We start from the raw sequence: 20,401 nt of genomic DNA, 5'->3' as shown, positions 1-20,401 counted from the left end.
CCCCCGAGTGCCCAGTGCGCTGTAATAAAAGTGCCTGCTTTTAACACTTACAAAACAGTGTTAGAGAGCCTGTTTGCTGACTTTTTGGTATCATTTTCTGGCGACGAGGATGGGATAATCTGCCTGACCTCCCGTGGACCCCAGGATCTCTGGGACCTTGTGCCGGCACCGGGGAATTGCTGGAAGGGACCACAGATCGTTGGACCAGTTCGGGACGTGGCTAAAGCCCCATCAATGAGATAAGGCACTTTTATTGTTTGGTTAGGTTTGCATACTGTCTAACAGAAGACGTGTGGTGAAACCAGGGCCTTGGGTCTTCATTTGCGTCTTTGCAATGTGTAGTATTAGTAATGCATTACATGCAATATATAATAAGATATATATTTTAAATCATATATTGCCTACAATACATAATGTTGCATACGCATTGTATTCATCCTCTTCAGATCCATTTGTTTTGAAAAAGGATAATCAGGGAAAGAAATTGAAACCAGTAAAAGGTTTGCTGAAGAACAGATATTGGTGTAGAATACACAGAGAACATGAGATCAAAATTGTCCCTCCGTCAATCCAGGGTGGCATCCTAATAGCCTTATATTGGGGGACAGGCTGAATTGGTATCACCAGTGCATTTTATACGGGATTAGACACACTGTGCCTAAAGCTGTAAATATGCCAAAACCTTTTGAGATTAAACAGGATTGTGAGGAATCTCCCACTGAGTTTTTACACCGTCTTAAACAGACAGCTCAAAGGTATATTAATATAGATCCTGACTTAGAGAACAGAGAAATAGGGTTCTGAGTTGACTAGGAGCTCATTATTCTGTATTAAACACTATGCAGGGACTATTAAGTAGTGATTCTGAAACAGTTATAGGCGCCACAAAAATTGCGAAACACGGCCCTTCTTTAACCCGCTGCTTAGAATGTTTATATGTGGAGTCTTTTACTTATTGATTTGAATACCATGTATCTTATCTTGTGTACAACAAATGATTGAAAAAGCTTTAATGGTGCAAAGGCTGTGCAGTTACACGCTGCTATGGCTGTGCAATTGTTAAACAAATTGTTAAACAAAGAAGGGGGAGATGTGGCAGGGTTGTGACACCAGCCCTGTGAGAAATTGCAAGAGTCACAGTGTGAGAACAAGTGCTGGTGGAATAACACAAGCAGCAAAGACTGTATGGGACGTGAACCATCAGGGACAGAGGAGGGATCGGTATATCAAGGACAGAGGTACCCGATGTTTCAAACGGAAACCCGAGTTTGTATTAAATGTCTCTCTATATCTTAAAGAGAGTCTGTGCCTTATTTGCTACACCCCTTTATCTTTTTCCCAAATTATTATTTAGACTGTATTTACCATTGTAAAAATAAAGCTTTCCCCCCTAATTTTTGTCATGGTATTGTACTTAGAATTAATAGAGATATCAAAGCCCGTCCTAGCTAAACGGCAAAAAAGACAGTAGCCATGTGTATTTTTAAATAAATACTAAATCAAGTCTGCTAGCTCATTTTCTGTAAGTGTTTTACTGTGATCAACTCCTTCCCAAGGTTTTGTGTCTGTTGTATCAAGGCCTGACACCCACGACCACAGTGGATGAATCACCATGGGCACAACACCAGGCACCTGCCTGTTTGTGTCCAGCATATCCACTCCAGCAGACACTTTTTAGTAAAAGAGCACATCATGGAACTGAAAAACCATCTAATTGTGTCATTATACGCATTCACGGCTCTTTTTTTCTACTTTATACCCGTTGTAGCTTTTTAAAATTAAACAGTTTGAAAATGGTTTCTGTTTTGTCTCTGCACACGGAGCCTGATTTTCCTTCTCTAGGGCCTTTCACCCGGTTCACCGCACCCGTGTGATCATTGCGCTGCACGTGAGCTAAATCCGCTGTGCCCTGTGTTTCTCCTGTAAAATAGTAAGAACGCTAATATAATCGTGCCAGGAACTACCTTCACAGTGAATATTTGAAGGAACCCACTGCTAATGTATTTTTAATTGGTACTTGCATTATGGATTAGATGCAAAAAAAATTCCATACTTTCTTTTATCCCTTACTATACAGGAGGTGGTTGAACTTTTCTTTAGCAGATTCGATCACTTGTTGTAAAGCAAAATTGTCATCTGTGAGGAAGCAGGGTGGATTTATCCATACTCTATAAGCACCATCGATGAGCTACATAGAGTAACAGCTTAAAAAAACCAAACAACCAACAACAGGAAGCTAATGATCAAAACAACAAAAGAGAAAAGAAAAAAAAACAACAAAAAAACGAACCAAAAAGCGCAGAGTCTCCTGAACGCCCCCTCTCAGTGCTGTGCTGTCCGTTTTCCAGGGAGCGCGTGGGGTGGCCCCACAACCACAGACACAGGTGACCGGGCTGGGTGGTGCCAGCAGAGAACAGTTTGTGTGACCCAGCCCGCTGAGCTGCCTTGGGAAAGCCGGGAACAAAGGGCCGGGACATCAGGAGGTTGGTTCCAGCTCACGGAGCAACTCACAGCGACTGCGGAAACAGCCCTGAGACGGGACGAGCCCCTGGCCGTGTGTTCCTGGCCCACCGCTGCGGGCTGTCCTGGCTAAGAGAGGTGAGAGGGCGTGCTTGCAGAAGTGTGCGTGTGCATGGCCACGCCTATGCTTATATATCAGTGTGCGCAAAGTTTTCTGTAACTGCCTGTGCATGCACGTGGTGGTGAGCGAACATACCTGAACTGGGTCTGTGGAGTCGTCTGCGGAAATGCCGCTGTCGGAACACGCACACTCGATTGTTTCCCAAAATATAGGCAGACGCGTTTTACAACGTCGTTTCGCATGTAGCGAGCTACGTCAGTTCCGAAGAGACAACGGTATCGCGTGTGCACGCACAGAAGAAAAACGCGACCAGGTGCCTTTGTGTGAACATGAAACAGCCGTCTATACACTCGCAGACACGCGAACGGGCATCAATGCGGTCACAGAGCCACCCGCTTTTGAGCACAGGCCCCGCTGGTTGTCGCACTTTTCAGGCACAATCCCGAAAGCCGCGCACACTGCAATTCATTCGCTAAATGTCGCCTAGGGAAGCATTTCTGCGGTCGATCTACAGCTCAGCTTTCTTCTCGTGTTACTGAGAAATGTCAGCGCAGGGAATCCGTCTCTGTCGAGCACACGTCAATCCCTCTTCGGTTTTCCTTTGTTGACTCTGCCTAGATGATTTCCCTGGTCCCTGTTCACTGGAGCAGTCATGGCTGTGCTGTGTTACAACACAGGCACAGCCAACGCACACCAAGTGTCAAGAGACACACTCCGCTGGGCTCAACACTAGCACAGACGCACATGTGCGACGAAACCAACACACAAGCTTGTGGAGAGAAAGACATGGACCCACACGCTTGTGTGGAGCGACAGATAGATACAGCAGGCACTAACGAACACAGACTGACTTACAGGCACACTGTCCCCACACCAACAAGGTCCGCTCTGCAGGTATCCTAGACGTTGATTATCGAACAAGCCACACTGACCTGCGCCAAACTCCCAGACACTTACAGGCAAGAGAAAAATCTCTCCGACAAACACACAAGTGTTTGCTCTCAGCTATAGATCAGGGACAAACTTGCGCAGAGACGCCCTGCTGCTCTTTCGCGTTAAGGCATGATCTGTTTCGTTTCTCTTGCAGATCGACTGCTGAGCGCCTTTCCTCGGGCCACTGTGAAGCATTTGCCATAGGTGACAAGTAGCTCGGAGCAGCATTCACTGCTGCCTACGACGGTCTTTGCTCCTTTACTAGCAGAGCTCCCTTGCATCTGTCCGCGTGAGAAAAGCAGGACTGGGCAACGTCGTGCAACAGGCGGAACCTTGCCAATAAACGGCGCAGCTGTGCACTCACTCCAGCTTAAGCACGAGTGCAGCCTGCATCAAGGCACACGCATGTGGACAGACAATCGTTTGTAGACACACATGCTTTCATGCACACGGTCGTCCAAGTACAGGGACATATCTGCAGGTACCCTCCAAAAGAATATTCTCGTGCAGCCACGTATGCGTGATGCGGTACCCCAGCCATCAACGGACGTGTTTGTCCTCAAGCATGTCAGTACGTTTCGCGTACGTCTTTCTGTCCATAGATGGGAGAGGGCGCGCTTGCGGATGTGTGCATGTGTGTGGCCAGGAGTTTGCTTACGCATCAGTGTGTGAAAAGGTAGGTGCTTTTCTCTAGCTGCTCTCGCGTGCACGAGTTGGTGGGTGCACATAGCCGGGAGCTTGTGGAAAGGTTTCTGCTTGGTTTTCAGTGGGGAATCGTGTGTGTTCACGTGGACAAAACAGAAGGCGTAGCAACTAGGTTCCAGCGCAGAAAACGCAAGTTTTCCGATGCTCTCTCTTTCTCTCCCTATACCGAGTCGTGTATAGAAACCGCTGAGCCTGCGATCGGCAAGTAAGCTACCACGAAGCATGCCGTACGGAGGAAATGCCAACAGATCCTCGGTCCACACATTGTTTCTGATACGTGCTTGAACGCAAATACGTTCGTGCCGCTGTGGCATAAAAGACGTCCGTCAGAATATGTGATTGCACGCACCGGTGCAATTGCTTGGTTATACATTCAGTCCTGGTGTGCGGGGCTCTCAGAACTGGGTCTGTGGAGTCTGCCAATGAAATACGGCCAGCTGATGTAACGCGTTGTTCTGAACTGGGTAAATACGTACATGTTTCTGTAGACTCTCATTCCGGATTTCTCGTTGCTACTGCACGTGCTGGTGAAAGAGCACGTGACATCTGTAAACACTGGTTGAAACGTTTTGCTGGTTTAGGAGTTCCACGATATGTAAAAACAGAGGAAAGCGTAACGCACGCCCAATTAGAGGAGCGATCCCCCGAGTGCCCAGTGCGTTGTAATAAAAGTGCCTGCTTTTAACACTTACAAAACAGTGTTAGAGAGCCTGTTTGCTGACTTTTTGGTATCATTTTCTGGCGACGAGGATGGGATAATCTGCCTGACCTCCCGTGGACCCCAGGATCTCTGGGACCTTGTGCCGGCACCGGGGAATTGCTGGAAGGGACCACAGATCGTTGGACCAGTTCGGGACGTGGCTAAAGCCCCATCAATGAGATAAGGCACTTTTATTGTTTGGTTAGGTTTGCATACTGTCTAACAGAAGACGTGTGGTGAAACCAGGGCCTTGGGTCTTCATTTGCGTCTTTGCAATGTGTAGTATTAGTAATGCATTACATGCAATATATAATAAGATATATATTTTAAATCATATATTGCCTACAATACATAATGTTGCATACGCATTGTATTCATCCTCTTCAGATCCATTTGTTTTGAAAAAGGATAATCAGGGAAAGAAATTGAAACCAGTAAAAGGTTTGCTGAAGAACAGATATTGGTGTAGAATACACAGAGAACATGAGATCAAAATTGTCCCTCCGTCAATCCAGGGTGGCATCCTAATAGCCTTATATTGGGGGACAGGCTGAATTGGTATCACCAGTGCATTTTATACGGGATTAGACACACTGTGCCTAAAGCTGTAAATATGCCAAAACCTTTTGAGATTAAACAGGATTGTGAGGAATCTCCCACTGAGTTTTTACACCGTCTTAAACAGACAGCTCAAAGGTATATTAATATAGATCCTGACTTAGAGAACAGAGAAATAGGGTTCTGAGTTGACTAGGAGCTCATTATTCTGTATTAAACACTATGCAGGGACTATTAAGTAGTGATTCTGAAACAGTTATAGGCGCCACAAAAATTGCGAAACACGGCCCTTCTTTAACCCGCTGCTTAGAATGTTTATATGTGGAGTCTTTTACTTATTGATTTGAATACCATGTATCTTATCTTGTGTACAACAAATGATTGAAAAAGCTTTAATGGTGCAAAGGCTGTGCAGTTACACGCTGCTATGGCTGTGCAATTGTTAAACAAATTGTTAAACAAAGAAGGGGGAGATGTGGCAGGGTTGTGACACCAGCCCTGTGAGAAATTGCAAGAGTCACAGTGTGAGAACAAGTGCTGGTGGAATAACACAAGCAGCAAAGACTGTATGGGACGTGAACCATCAGGGACAGAGGAGGGATCGGTATATCAAGGACAGAGGTACCCGATGTTTCAAACGGAAACCCGAGTTTGTATTAAATGTCTCTCTATATCTTAAAGAGAGTCTGTGCCTTATTTGCTACACCCCTTTATCTTTTTCCCAAATTATTATTTAGACTGTATTTACCATTGTAAAAATAAAGCTTTCCCCCCTAATTTTTGTCATGGTATTGTACTTAGAATTAATAGAGATATCAAAGCCCGTCCTAGCTAAACGGCAAAAAAGACAGTAGCCATGTGTATTTTTAAATAAATACTAAATCAAGTCTGCTAGCTCATTTTCTGTAAGTGTTTTACTGTGATCAACTCCTTCCCAAGGTTTTGTGTCTGTTGTATCAAGGCCTGACACCCACGACCACAGTGGATGAATCACCATGGGCACAACACCAGGCACCTGCCTGTTTGTGTCCAGCATATCCACTCCAGCAGACACTTTTTAGTAAAAGAGCACATCATGGAACTGAAAAACCATCTAATTGTGTCATTATACGCATTCACGGCTCTTTTTTTCTACTTTATACCCGTTGTAGCTTTTTAAAATTAAACAGTTTGAAAATGGTTTCTGTTTTGTCTCTGCACACGGAGCCTGATTTTCCTTCTCTAGGGCCTTTCACCCGGTTCACCGCACCCGTGTGATCATTGCGCTGCACGTGAGCTAAATCCGCTGTGCCCTGTGTTTCTCCTGTAAAATAGTAAGAACGCTAATATAATCGTGCCAGGAACTACCTTCACAGTGAATATTTGAAGGAACCCACTGCTAATGTATTTTTAATTGGTACTTGCATTATGGATTAGATGCAAAAAAAATTCCATACTTTCTTTTATCCCTTACTATACAGGAGGTGGTTGAACTTTTCTTTAGCAGATTCGATCACTTGTTGTAAAGCAAAATTGTCATCTGTGAGGAAGCAGGGTGGATTTATCCATACTCTATAAGCACCATCGATGAGCTACATAGAGTAACAGCTTAAAAAAACCAAACAACCAACAACAGGAAGCTAATGATCAAAACAACAAAAGAGAAAAGAAAAAAAACAACAAAAAAACGAACCAAAAAGCGCAGAGTCTCCTGAACGCCCCCTCTCAGTGCTGTGCTGTCCGTTTTCCAGGGAGCGCGTGGGGTGGCCCCACAACCACAGACACAGGTGACCGGGCTGGGTGGTGCCAGCAGAGAACAGTTTGTGTGACCCAGCCCGCTGAGCTGCCTTGGGAAAGCCGGGAACAAAGGGCCGGGACATCAGGAGGTTGGTTCCAGCTCACGGAGCAACTCACAGCGACTGCGGAAACAGCCCTGAGACGGGACGAGCCCCTGGCCGTGTGTTCCTGGCCCACCGCTGCGGGCTGTCCTGGCTAAGAGAGGTGAGAGGGCGTGCTTGCAGAAGTGTGCGTGTGCATGGCCACGCCTATGCTTATATATCAGTGTGCGCAAAGTTTTCTGTAACTGCCTGTGCATGCACGTGGTGGTGAGCGAACATACCTGAACTGGGTCTGTGGAGTCGTCTGCGGAAATGCCGCTGTCGGAACACGCACACTCGATTGTTTCCCAAAATATAGGCAGACGCGTTTTACAACGTCGTTTCGCATGTAGCGAGCTACGTCAGTTCCGAAGAGACAACGGTATCGCGTGTGCACGCACAGAAGAAAAACGCGACCAGGTGCCTTTGTGTGAACATGAAACAGCCGTCTATACACTCGCAGACACGCGAACGGGCATCAATGCGGTCACAGAGCCACCCGCTTTTGAGCACAGGCCCCGCTGGTTGTTGCACTTTTCAGGCACAATCCCGAAAGCCGCGCACACTGCAATTCATTCGCTAAATGTCGCCTAGGGAAGCATTTCTGCGGTCGATCTACAGCTCAGCTTTCTTCTCGTGTTACTGAGAAATGTCAGCGCAGGGAATCCGTCTCTGTCGAGCACACGTCAATCCCTCTTCGGTTTTCCTTTGTTGACTCTGCCTAGATGATTTCCCTGGTCCCTGTTCACTGGAGCAGTCATGGCTGTGCTGTGTTACAACACAGGCACAGCCAACGCACACCAAGTGTCAAGAGACACACTCCGCTGGGCTCAACACTAGCACAGACGCACATGTGCGACGAAACCAACACACAAGCTTGTGGAGAGAAAGACATGGACCCACACGCTTGTGTGGAGCGACAGATAGATACAGCAGGCACTAACGAACACAGACTGACTTACAGGCACACTGTCCCCACACCAACAGGGTCCGCTCTGCAGGTATCCTAGACGTTGATTATCGAACAAGCCACACTGACCTGCGCCAAACTCCCAGACACTTACAGGCAAGAGAAAAATCTCTCCGACAAACACACAAGTGTTTGCTCTCAGCTATAGATCAGGGACAAACTTGCGCAGAGACGCCCTGCTGCTCTTTCGCGTTAAGGCATGATCTGTTTCGTTTCTCTTGCAGATCGACTGCTGAGCGCCTTTCCTCGGGCCACTGTGAAGCATTTGCCATAGGTGACAAGTAGCTCGGAGCAGCATTCACTGCTGCCTACGACGGTCTTTGCTCCTTTACTAGCAGAGCTCCCTTGCATCTGTCCGCGTGAGAAAAGCAGGACTGGGCAACGTCGTGCAACAGGCGGAACCTTGCCAATAAACGGCGCAGCTGTGCACTCACTCCAGCTTAAGCACGAGTGCAGCCTGCATCAAGGCACACGCATGTGGACAGACAATCGTTTGTAGACACACATGCTTTCATGCACACGGTCGTCCAAGTACAGGGACATATCTGCAGGTACCCTCCAAAAGAATATTCTCGTGCAGCCACGTATGCGTGATGCGGTACCCCAGCCATCAACGGACGTGTTTGTCCTCAAGCATGTCAGTACGTTTCGCGTACGTCTTTCTGTCCATAGATGGGAGAGGGCGCGCTTGCGGATGTGTGCATGTGTGTGGCCAGGAGTTTGCTTACGCATCAGTGTGTGAAAAGGTAGGTGCTTTTCTCTAGCTGCTCTCGCGTGCACGAGTTGGTGGGTGCACATAGCCGGGAGCTTGTGGAAAGGTTTCTGCTTGGTTTTCAGTGGGGAATCGTGTGTGTTCACGTGGACAAAACAGAAGGCGTAGCAACTAGGTTCCAGCGCAGAAAACGCAAGTTTTCCGATGCTCTCTCTTTCTCTCCCTATACCGAGTCGTGTATAGAAACCGCTGAGCCTGCGATCGGCAAGTAAGCTACCACGAAGCATGCCGTACGGAGGAAATGCCAACAGATCCTCGGTCCACACATTGTTTCTGATACGTGCTTGAACGCAAATACGTTCGTGCCGCTGTGGCATAAAAGACGTCCGTCAGAATATGTGATTGCACGCACCGGTGCAATTGCTTGGTTATACATTCAGTCCTGGTGTGCGGGGCTCTCAGAACTGGGTCTGTGGAGTCTGCCAATGAAATACGGCCAGCTGATGTAACGCGTTGTTCTGAACTGGGTAAATACGTACATGTTTCTGTAGACTCTCATTCCGGATTTCTCGTTGCTACTGCACGTGCTGGTGAAAGAGCACGTGACATCTGTAAACACTGGTTGAAACGTTTTGCTGGTTTAGGAGTTCCACGATATGTAAAAACAGAGGAAAGCGTAACGCACGCCCAATTAGAGGAGCGATCCCCCGAGTGCCCAGTGCGCTGTAATAAAAGTGCCTGCTTTTAACACTTACAAAACAGTGTTAGAGAGCCTGTTTGCTGACTTTTTGGTATCATTTTCTGGCGACGAGGATGGGATAATCTGCCTGACCTCCCGTGGACCCCAGGATCTCTGGGACCTTGTGCCGGCACCGGGGAATTGCTGGAAGGGACCACAGATCGTTGGACCAGTTCGGGACGTGGCTAAAGCCCCATCAATGAGATAAGGCACTTTTATTGTTTGGTTAGGTTTGCATACTGTCTAACAGAAGACGTGTGGTGAAACCAGGGCCTTGGGTCTTCATTTGCGTCTTTGCAATGTGTAGTATTAGTAATGCATTACATGCAATATATAATAAGATATATATTTTAAATCATATATTGCCTACAATACATAATGTTGCATACGCATTGTATTCATCCTCTTCAGATCCATTTGTTTTGAAAAAGGATAATCAGGGAAAGAAATTGAAACCAGTAAAAGGTTTGCTGAAGAACAGATATTGGTGTAGAATACACAGAGAACATGAGATCAAAATTGTCCCTCCGTCAATCCAGGGTGGCATCCTAATAGCCTTATATTGGGGGACAGGCTGAATTGGTATCACCAGTGCATTTTATACGGGATTAGACACACTGTGCCTAAAGCTGTAAATATGCCAAAACCTTTTGAGATTAAACAGGATTGTGAGGAATCTCCCACTGAGTTTTTACACCGTCTTAAACAGACAGCTCAAAGGTATATTAATATAGATCCTGACTTAGAGAACAGAGAAATAGGGTTCTGAGTTGACTAGGAGCTCATTATTCTGTATTAAACACTATGCAGGGACTATTAAGTAGTGATTCTGAAACAGTTATAGGCGCCACAAAAATTGCGAAACACGGCCCTTCTTTAACCCGCTGCTTAGAATGTTTATATGTGGAGTCTTTTACTTATTGATTTGAATACCATGTATCTTATCTTGTGTACAACAAATGATTGAAAAAGCTTTAATGGTGCAATGGCTGTGCAGTTACACGCTGCTATGGCTGTGCAATTGTTAAACAAATTGTTAAACAAAGAAGGGGGAGATGTGGCAGGGTTGTGACACCAGCCCTGTGAGAAACTGCAAGAGTCACAGTGTGAGAACAGGTGCTGGTGGAATAACACAAGCAGCAAAGACTGTATGGGACGTGAACCATCAGGGACAGAGGGATCGGTATATCAAGGACAGAGGTACCCGATGTTTCAAACGGAAACCCGAGTTTGTATTAAATGTCTCTCTATATCTTAAAGAGAGTCTGTGCCTTATTTGCTACACCCCTTTATCTTTTTCCCAAATTATTATTTAGACTGTATTTACCATTGTAAAAATAAAGCTTTCCCCCCTAATTTTTGTCATGGTATTGTACTTAGAATTAATAGAGATATCAAAGCCCGTCCTAGCTAAACGGCAAAAAAGACAGTAGCCATGTGTATTTTTAAATAAATACTAAATCAAGTCTGCTAGCTCATTTTCTGTAAGTGTTTTACTGTGATCAACTCCTTCCCAAGGTTTTGTGTCTGTTGTATCAAGGCCTGACACCCACGACCACAGTGGATGAATCACCATGGGCACAACACCAGGCACCTGCCTGTTTGTGTCCAGCATATCCACTCCAGCAGACACTTTTTAGTAAAAGAGCACATCATGGAACTGAAAAACCATCTAATTGTGTCATTATACGCATTCACGGCTCTTTTTTTCTACTTTATACCCGTTGTAGCTTTTTAAAATTAAACAGTTTGAAAATGGTTTCTGTTTTGTCTCTGCACACGGAGCCTGATTTTCCTTCTCTAGGGCCTTTCACCCGGTTCACCGCACCCGTGTGATCATTGCGCTGCACGTGAGCTAAATCCGCTGTGCCCTGTGTTTCTCCTGTAAAATAGTAAGAACGCTAATATAATCGTGCCAGGAACTACCTTCACAGTGAATATTTGAAGGAACCCACTGCTAATGTATTTCTAATTGGTACTTGCATTATGGATTAGATGCAAAAAAAATTCCATACTTTCTTTTATCCCTTACTATACAGGAGGTGGTTGAACTTTTCTTTAGCAGATTCGATCACTTGTTGTAAAGCAAAATTGTCATCTGTGAGGAAGCAGGGTGGATTTATCCATACTCTATAAGCACCATCGATGAGCTACATAGAGTAACAGCTTAAAAAAACCAAACAACCAACAACAGGAAGCTAATGATCAAAACAACAAAAGAGAAAAGAAAAAAAAACAACAAAAAAACGAACCAAAAAGCGCAGAGTCTCCTGAACGCCCCCTCTCAGTGCTGTGCTGTCCGTTTTCCAGGGAGCGCGTGGGGTGGCCCCACAACCACAGACACAGGTGACCGGGCTGGGTGGTGCCAGCAGAGAACAGTTTGTGTGACCCAGCCCGCTGAGCTGCCTTGGGAAAGCCGGGAACAAAGGGCCGGGACATCAGGAGGTTGGTTCCAGCTCACGGAGCAACTCACAGCGACTGCGGAAACAGCCCTGAGACGGGACGAGCCCCTGGCCGTGTGTTCCTGGCCCACCGCTGCGGGCTGTCCTGGCTAAGAGAGGTGAGAGGGCGTGCTTGCAGAAGTGTGCGTGTGCATGGCCACGCCTATGCTTATATATCAGTGTGCGCAAAGTTTTCTGTAACTGCCTGTGCATGCACGTGGTGGTGAGCGAACATACCTGAACTGGGTCTGTGGAGTCGTCTGCGGAAATGCCGCTGTCGGAACACGCACACTCGATTGTTTCCCAAAATATAGGCAGACGCGTTTTACAACGTCGTTTCGCATGTAGCGAGCTACGTCAGTTCCGAAGAGACAACGGTATCGCGTGTGCACGCACAGAAGAAAAACGCGACCAGGTGCCTTTGTGTGAACATGAAACAGCCGTCTATACACTCGCAGACACGCGAACGGGCATCAATGCGGTCACAGAGCCACCCGCTTTTGAGCACAGGCCCCGCTGGTTGTCGCACTTTTCAGGCACAATCCCGAAAGCCGCGCACACTGCAATTCATTCGCTAAATGTCGCCTAGGGAAGCATTTCTGCGGTCGATCTACAGCTCAGCTTTCTTCTCGTGTTACTGAGAAATGTCAGCGCAGGGAATCCGTCTCTGTCGAGCACACGTCAATCCCTCTTCGGTTTTCCTTTGTTGACTCTGCCTAGATGATTTCCCTGGTCCCTGTTCACTGGAGCAGTCATGGCTGTGCTGTGTTACAACACAGGCACAGCCAACGCACACCAAGTGTCAAGAGACACACTCCGCTGGGCTCAACACTAGCACAGACGCACATGTGCGACGAAACCAACACACAAGCTTGTGGAGAGAAAGACATGGACCCACACGCTTGTGTGGAGCGACAGATAGATACAGCAGGCACTAACGAACACAGACTGACTTACAGGCACACTGTCCCCACACCAACAAGGTCCGCTCTGCAGGTATCCTAGACGTTGATTATCGAACAAGCCACACTGACCTGCGCCAAACTCCCAGACACTTACAGGCAAGAGAAAAATCTCTCCGACAAACACACAAGTGTTTGCTCTCAGCTATAGATCAGGGACAAACTTGCGCAGAGACGCCCTGCTGCTCTTTCGCGTTAAGGCATGATCTGTTTCGTTTCTCTTGCAGATCGACTGCTGAGCGCCTTTCCTCGGGCCACTGTGAAGCATTTGCCATAGGTGACAAGTAGCTCGGAGCAGCATTCACTGCTGCCTACGACGGTCTTTGCTCCTTTACTAGCAGAGCTCCCTTGCATCTGTCCGCGTGAGAAAAGCAGGACTGGGCAACGTCGTGCAACAGGCGGAACCTTGCCAATAAACGGCGCAGCTGTGCACTCACTCCAGCTTAAGCACGAGTGCAGCCTGCATCAAGGCACACGCATGTGGACAGACAATCGTTTGTAGACACACATGCTTTCATGCACACGGTCGTCCAAGTACAGGGACATATCTGCAGGTACCCTCCAAAAGAATATTCTCGTGCAGCCACGTATGCGTGATGCGGTACCCCAGCCATCAACGGACGTGTTTGTCCTCAAGCATGTCAGTACGTTTCGCGTACGTCTTTCTGTCCATAGATGGGAGAGGGCGCGCTTGCGGATGTGTGCATGTGTGTGGCCAGGAGTTTGCTTACGCATCAGTGTGTGAAAAGGTAGGTGCTTTTCTCTAGCTGCTCTCGCGTGCACGAGTTGGTGGGTGCACATAGCCGGGAGCTTGTGGAAAGGTTTCTGCTTGGTTTTCAGTGGGGAATCGTGTGTGTTCACGTGGACAAAACAGAAGGCGTAGCAACTAGGTTCCAGCGCAGAAAACGCAAGTTTTCCGATGCTCTCTCTTTCTCTCCCTATACCGAGTCGTGTATAGAAACCGCTGAGCCTGCGATCGGCAAGTAAGCTACCACGAAGCATGCCGTACGGAGGAAATGCCAACAGATCCTCGGTCCACACATTGTTTCTGATACGTGCTTGAACGCAAATACGTTCGTGCCGCTGTGGCATAAAAGACGTCCGTCAGAATATGTGATTGCACGCACCGGTGCAATTGCTTGGTTATACATTCAGTCCTGGTGTGCGGGGCTCTCAGAACTGGGTCTGTGGAGTCTGCCAATGAAATACGGCCAGCTGATGTAACGCGTTGTTCTGAACTGGGTAAATACGTACATGTTTCTGTAGACTCTCATTCCGGATTTCTCGTTGCTACTGCACGTGCTGGTGAAAGAGCACGTGACATCTGTAAACACTGGTTGAAACGTTTTGCTGGTTTAGGAGTTCCACGATATGTAAAAACAGAGGAAAGCGTAACGCACGCCCAATTAGAGGAGCGATCCCCCGAGTGCCCAGTGCGTTGTAATAAAAGTGCCTGCTTTTAACACTTACAAAACAGTGTTAGAGAGCCTGTTTGCTGACTTTTTGGTATCATTTTCTGGCGACGAGGATGGGATAATCTGCCTGACCTCCCGTGGACCCCAGGATCTCTGGGACCTTGTGCCGGCACCGGGGAATTGCTGGAAGGGACCACAGATCGTTGGACCAGTTCGGGACGTGGCTAAAGCCCCATCAATGAGATAAGGCACTTTTATTGTTTGGTTAGGTTTGCATACTGTCTAACAGAAGACGTGTGGTGAAACCAGGGCCTTGGGTCTTCATTTGCGTCTTTGCAATGTGTAGTATTAGTAATGCATTACATGCAATATATAATAAGATATATATTTTAAATCATATATTGCCTACAATACATAATGTTGCATACGCATTGTATTCATCCTCTTCAGATCCATTTGTTTTGAAAAAGGATAATCAGGGAAAGAAATTGAAACCAGTAAAAGGTTTGCTGAAGAACAGATATTGGTGTAGAATACACAGAGAACATGAGATCAAAATTGTCCCTCCGTCAATCCAGGGTGGCATCCTAATAGCCTTATATTGGGGGACAGGCTGAATTGGTATCACCAGTGCATTTTATACGGGATTAGACACACTGTGCCTAAAGCTGTAAATATGCCAAAACCTTTTGAGATTAAACAGGATTGTGAGGAATCTCCCACTGAGTTTTTACACCGTCTTAAACAGACAGCTCAAAGGTATATTAATATAGATCCTGACTTAGAGAACAGAGAAATAGGGTTCTGAGTTGACTAGGAGCTCATTATTCTGTATTAAACACTATGCAGGGACTATTAAGTAGTGATTCTGAAACAGTTATAGGCGCCACAAAAATTGCGAAACACGGCCCTTCTTTAACCCGCTGCTTAGAATGTTTATATGTGGAGTCTTTTACTTATTGATTTGAATACCATGTATCTTATCTTGTGTACAACAAATGATTGAAAAAGCTTTAATGGTGCAAAGGCTGTGCAGTTACACGCTGCTATGGCTGTGCAATTGTTAAACAAATTGTTAAACAAAGAAGGGGGAGATGTGGCAGGGTTGTGACACCAGCCCTGTGAGAAATTGCAAGAGTCACAGTGTGAGAACAAGTGCTGGTGGAATAACACAAGCAGCAAAGACTGTATGGGACGTGAACCATCAGGGACAGAGGAGGGATCGGTATATCAAGGACAGAGGTACCCGATGTTTCAAACGGAAACCCGAGTTTGTATTAAATGTCTCTCTATATCTTAAAGAGAGTCTGTGCCTTATTTGCTACACCCCTTTATCTTTTTCCCAAATTATTATTTAGACTGTATTTACCATTGTAAAAATAAAGCTTTCCCCCCTAATTTTTGTCATGGTATTGTACTTAGAATTAATAGAGATATCAAAGCCCGTCCTAGCTAAACGGCAAAAAAGACAGTAGCCATGTGTATTTTTAAATAAATACTAAATCAAGTCTGCTAGCTCATTTTCTGTAAGTGTTTTACTGTGATCAACTCCTTCCCAAGGTTTTGTGTCTGTTGTATCAAGGCCTGACACCCACGACCACAGTGGATGAATCACCATGGGCACAACACCAGGCACCTGCCTGTTTGTGTCCAGCATATCCACTCCAGCAGACACTTTTTAGTAAAAGAGCACATCATGGAACTGAAAAACCATCTAATTGTGTCATTATACGCATTCACGGCTCTTTTTTTCTACTTTATACCCGTTGTAGCTTTTTAAAATTAAACAGTTTGAAAATGGTTTCTGTTTTGTCTCTGCACACGGAGCCTGATTTTCCTTCTCTAGGGCCTTTCACCCGGTTCACCGCACCCGTGTGATCATTGCGCTGCACGTGAGCTAAATCCGCTGTGCCCTGTGTTTCTCCTGTAAAATAGTAAGAACGCTAATATAATCGTGCCAGGAACTACCTTCACAGTGAATATTTGAAGGAACCCACTGCTAATGTATTTTTAATTGGTACTTGCATTATGGATTAGATGCAAAAAAAATTCCATACTTTCTTTTATCCCTTACTATACAGGAGGTGGTTGAACTTTTCTTTAGCAGATTCGATCACTTGTTGTAAAGCAAAATTGTCATCTGTGAGGAAGCAGGGTGGATTTATCCATACTCTATAAGCACCATCGATGAGCTACATAGAGTAACAGCTTAAAAAAACCAAACAACCAACAACAGGAAGCTAATGATCAAAACAACAAAAGAGAAAAGAAAAAAAACAACAAAAAAACGAACCAAAAAGCGCAGAGTCTCCTGAACGCCCCCTCTCAGTGCTGTGCTGTCCGTTTTCCAGGGAGCGCGTGGGGTGGCCCCACAACCACAGACACAGGTGACCGGGCTGGGTGGTGCCAGCAGAGAACAGTTTGTGTGACCCAGCCCGCTGAGCTGCCTTGGGAAAGCCGGGAACAAAGGGCCGGGACATCAGGAGGTTGGTTCCAGCTCACGGAGCAACTCACAGCGACTGCGGAAACAGCCCTGAGACGGGACGAGCCCCTGGCCGTGTGTTCCTGGCCCACCGCTGCGGGCTGTCCTGGCTAAGAGAGGTGAGAGGGCGTGCTTGCAGAAGTGTGCGTGTGCATGGCCACGCCTATGCTTATATATCAGTGTGCGCAAAGTTTTCTGTAACTGCCTGTGCATGCACGTGGTGGTGAGCGAACATACCTGAACTGGGTCTGTGGAGTCGTCTGCGGAAATGCCGCTGTCGGAACACGCACACTCGATTGTTTCCCAAAATATAGGCAGACGCGTTTTACAACGTCGTTTCGCATGTAGCGAGCTACGTCAGTTCCGAAGAGACAACGGTATCGCGTGTGCACGCACAGAAGAAAAACGCGACCAGGTGCCTTTGTGTGAACATGAAACAGCCGTCTATACACTCGCAGACACGCGAACGGGCATCAATGCGGTCACAGAGCCACCCGCTTTTGAGCACAGGCCCCGCTGGTTGTTGCACTTTTCAGGCACAATCCCGAAAGCCGCGCACACTGCAATTCATTCGCTAAATGTCGCCTAGGGAAGCATTTCTGCGGTCGATCTACAGCTCAGCTTTCTTCTCGTGTTACTGAGAAATGTCAGCGCAGGGAATCCGTCTCTGTCGAGCACACGTCAATCCCTCTTCGGTTTTCCTTTGTTGACTCTGCCTAGATGATTTCCCTGGTCCCTGTTCACTGGAGCAGTCATGGCTGTGCTGTGTTACAACACAGGCACAGCCAACGCACACCAAGTGTCAAGAGACACACTCCGCTGGGCTCAACACTAGCACAGACGCACATGTGCGACGAAACCAACACACAAGCTTGTGGAGAGAAAGACATGGACCCACACGCTTGTGTGGAGCGACAGATAGATACAGCAGGCACTAACGAACACAGACTGACTTACAGGCACACTGTCCTCACACCAACAGGGTCCGCTCTGCAGGTATCCTAGACGTTGATTATCGAACAAGCCACACTGACCTGCGCCAAACTCCCAGACACTTACAGGCAAGAGAAAAATCTCTCCGACAAACACACAAGTGTTTGCTCTCAGCTATAGATCAGGGACAAACTTGCGCAGAGACGCCCTGCTGCTCTTTCGCGTTAAGGCATGATCTGTTTCGTTTCTCTTGCAGATCGACTGCTGAGCGCCTTTCCTCGGGCCACTGTGAAGCATTTGCCATAGGTGACAAGTAGCTCGGAGCAGCATTCACTGCTGCCTACGACGGTCTTTGCTCCTTTACTAGCAGAGCTCCCTTGCATCTGTCCGCGTGAGAAAAGCAGGACTGGGCAACGTCGTGCAACAGGCGGAACCTTGCCAATAAACGGCGCAGCTGTGCACTCACTCCAGCTTAAGCACGAGTGCAGCCTGCATCAAGGCACACGCATGTGGACAGACAATCGTTTGTAGACACACATGCTTTCATGCACACGGTCGTCCAAGTACAGGGACATATCTGCAGGTACCCTCCAAAAGAATATTCTCGTGCAGCCACGTATGCGTGATGCGGTACCCCAGCCATCAACGGACGTGTTTGTCCTCAAGCATGTCAGTACGTTTCGCGTACGTCTTTCTGTCCATAGATGGGAGTGGGCGCGCTTGCGGATGTGTGCATGTGTGTGGCCAGGAGTTTGCTTACGCATCAGTGTGTGAAAAGGTAGGTGCTTTTCTCTAGCTGCGCTCGCGTGCACGAGTTGGTGGGTGCACATAGCCGGGAGCTTGTGGAAAGGTTTCTGCTTGGTTTTCAGTGGGGAATCGTGTGTGTTCACGTGGACAAAACAGAAGGCGTAGCAACTAGGTTCCAGCGCAGAAAACGCAAGTTTTCCGATGCTCTCTCTTTCTCTCCCTATACCGAGTCGTGTATAGAAACCGCTGAGCCTGCGATCGGCAAGTAAGCTACCACGAAGCATGCCGTACGGAGGAAATGCCAACAGATCCTCGGTCCACACATTGTTTCTGATACGTGCTTGAACGCAAATACGTTCGTGCCGCTGTGGCATAAAAGACGTCCGTCAGAATATGTGATTGCACGCACCGGTGCAATTGCTTGGTTATACATTCAGTCCTGGTGTGCGGGGCTCTCAGAACTGGGTCTGTGGAGTCTGCCAATGAAATACGGCCAGCTGATGTAACGCGTTGTTCTGAATTGGGTAAATACGTACATGTTTCTGTAGACTCTCATTCCGGATTTCTCGTTGCTACTGCACGTGCTGGTGAAAGAGCACGTGACATCTGTAAACACTGGTTGAAACGTTTTGCTGGTTTAGGAGTTCCACGATATGTAAAAACAGAGGAAAGCGTAACGCACGCCCAATTAGAGGAGCGATCCCCCGAGTGCCCAGTGCGCTGTAATAAAAGTGCCTGCTTTTAACACTTACAAAACAGTGTTAGAGAGCCTGTTTGCTGACTTTTTGGTATCATTTTCTGGCGACGAGGATGGGATAATCTGCCTGACCTCCCGTGGACCCCAGGATCTCTGGGACCTTGTGCCGGCACCGGGGAATTGCTGGAAGGGACCACAGATCGTTGGACCAGTTCTGGACGTGGCTAAAGCCCCATCAATGAGATAAGGCACTTTTATTGTTTGGTTAGGTTTGCATACTGTCTAACAGAAGACGTGTGGTGAAACCAGGGCCTTGGGTCTTCATTTGCGTCTTTGCAATGTGTAGTATTAGTAATGCATTACATGCAATATATAATAAGATATATATTTTAAATCATATATTGCCTACAATACATAATGTTGCATACGCATTGTATTCATCCTCTTCAGATCCATTTGTTTTGAAAAAGGATAATCAGGGAAAGAAATTGAAACCAGTAAAAGGTTTGCTGAAGAACAGATATTGGTGTAGAATACACAGAGAACATGAGATCAAAATTGTCCCTCCGTCAATCCAGGGTGGCATCCTAATAGCCTTATATTGGGGGACAGGCTGAATTGGTATCACCAGTGCATTTTATACGGGATTAGACACACTGTGCCTAAAGCTGTAAATATGCCAAAACCTTTTGAGATTAAACAGGATTGTGAGGAATCTCCCACTGAGTTTTTACACCGTCTTAAACAGACAGCTCAAAGGTATATTAATATAGATCCTGACTTAGAGAACAGAGAAATAGGGTTCTGAGTTGACTAGGAGCTCATTATTCTGTATTAAACACTATGCAGGGACTATTAAGTAGTGATTCTGAAACAGTTATAGGCGCCACAAAAATTGCGAAACACGGCCCTTCTTTAACCCGCTGCTTAGAATGTTTATATGTGGAGTCTTTTACTTATTGATTTGAAT

Source organism: Nesoenas mayeri, assembly GCF_963082525.1.
Source record: "Nesoenas mayeri genome assembly, chromosome: 2".
Lineage (NCBI taxonomy): Eukaryota > Metazoa > Chordata > Aves > Columbiformes > Columbidae > Nesoenas > Nesoenas mayeri.
Note: the sequence above shows the minus strand (reverse complement) of the source record.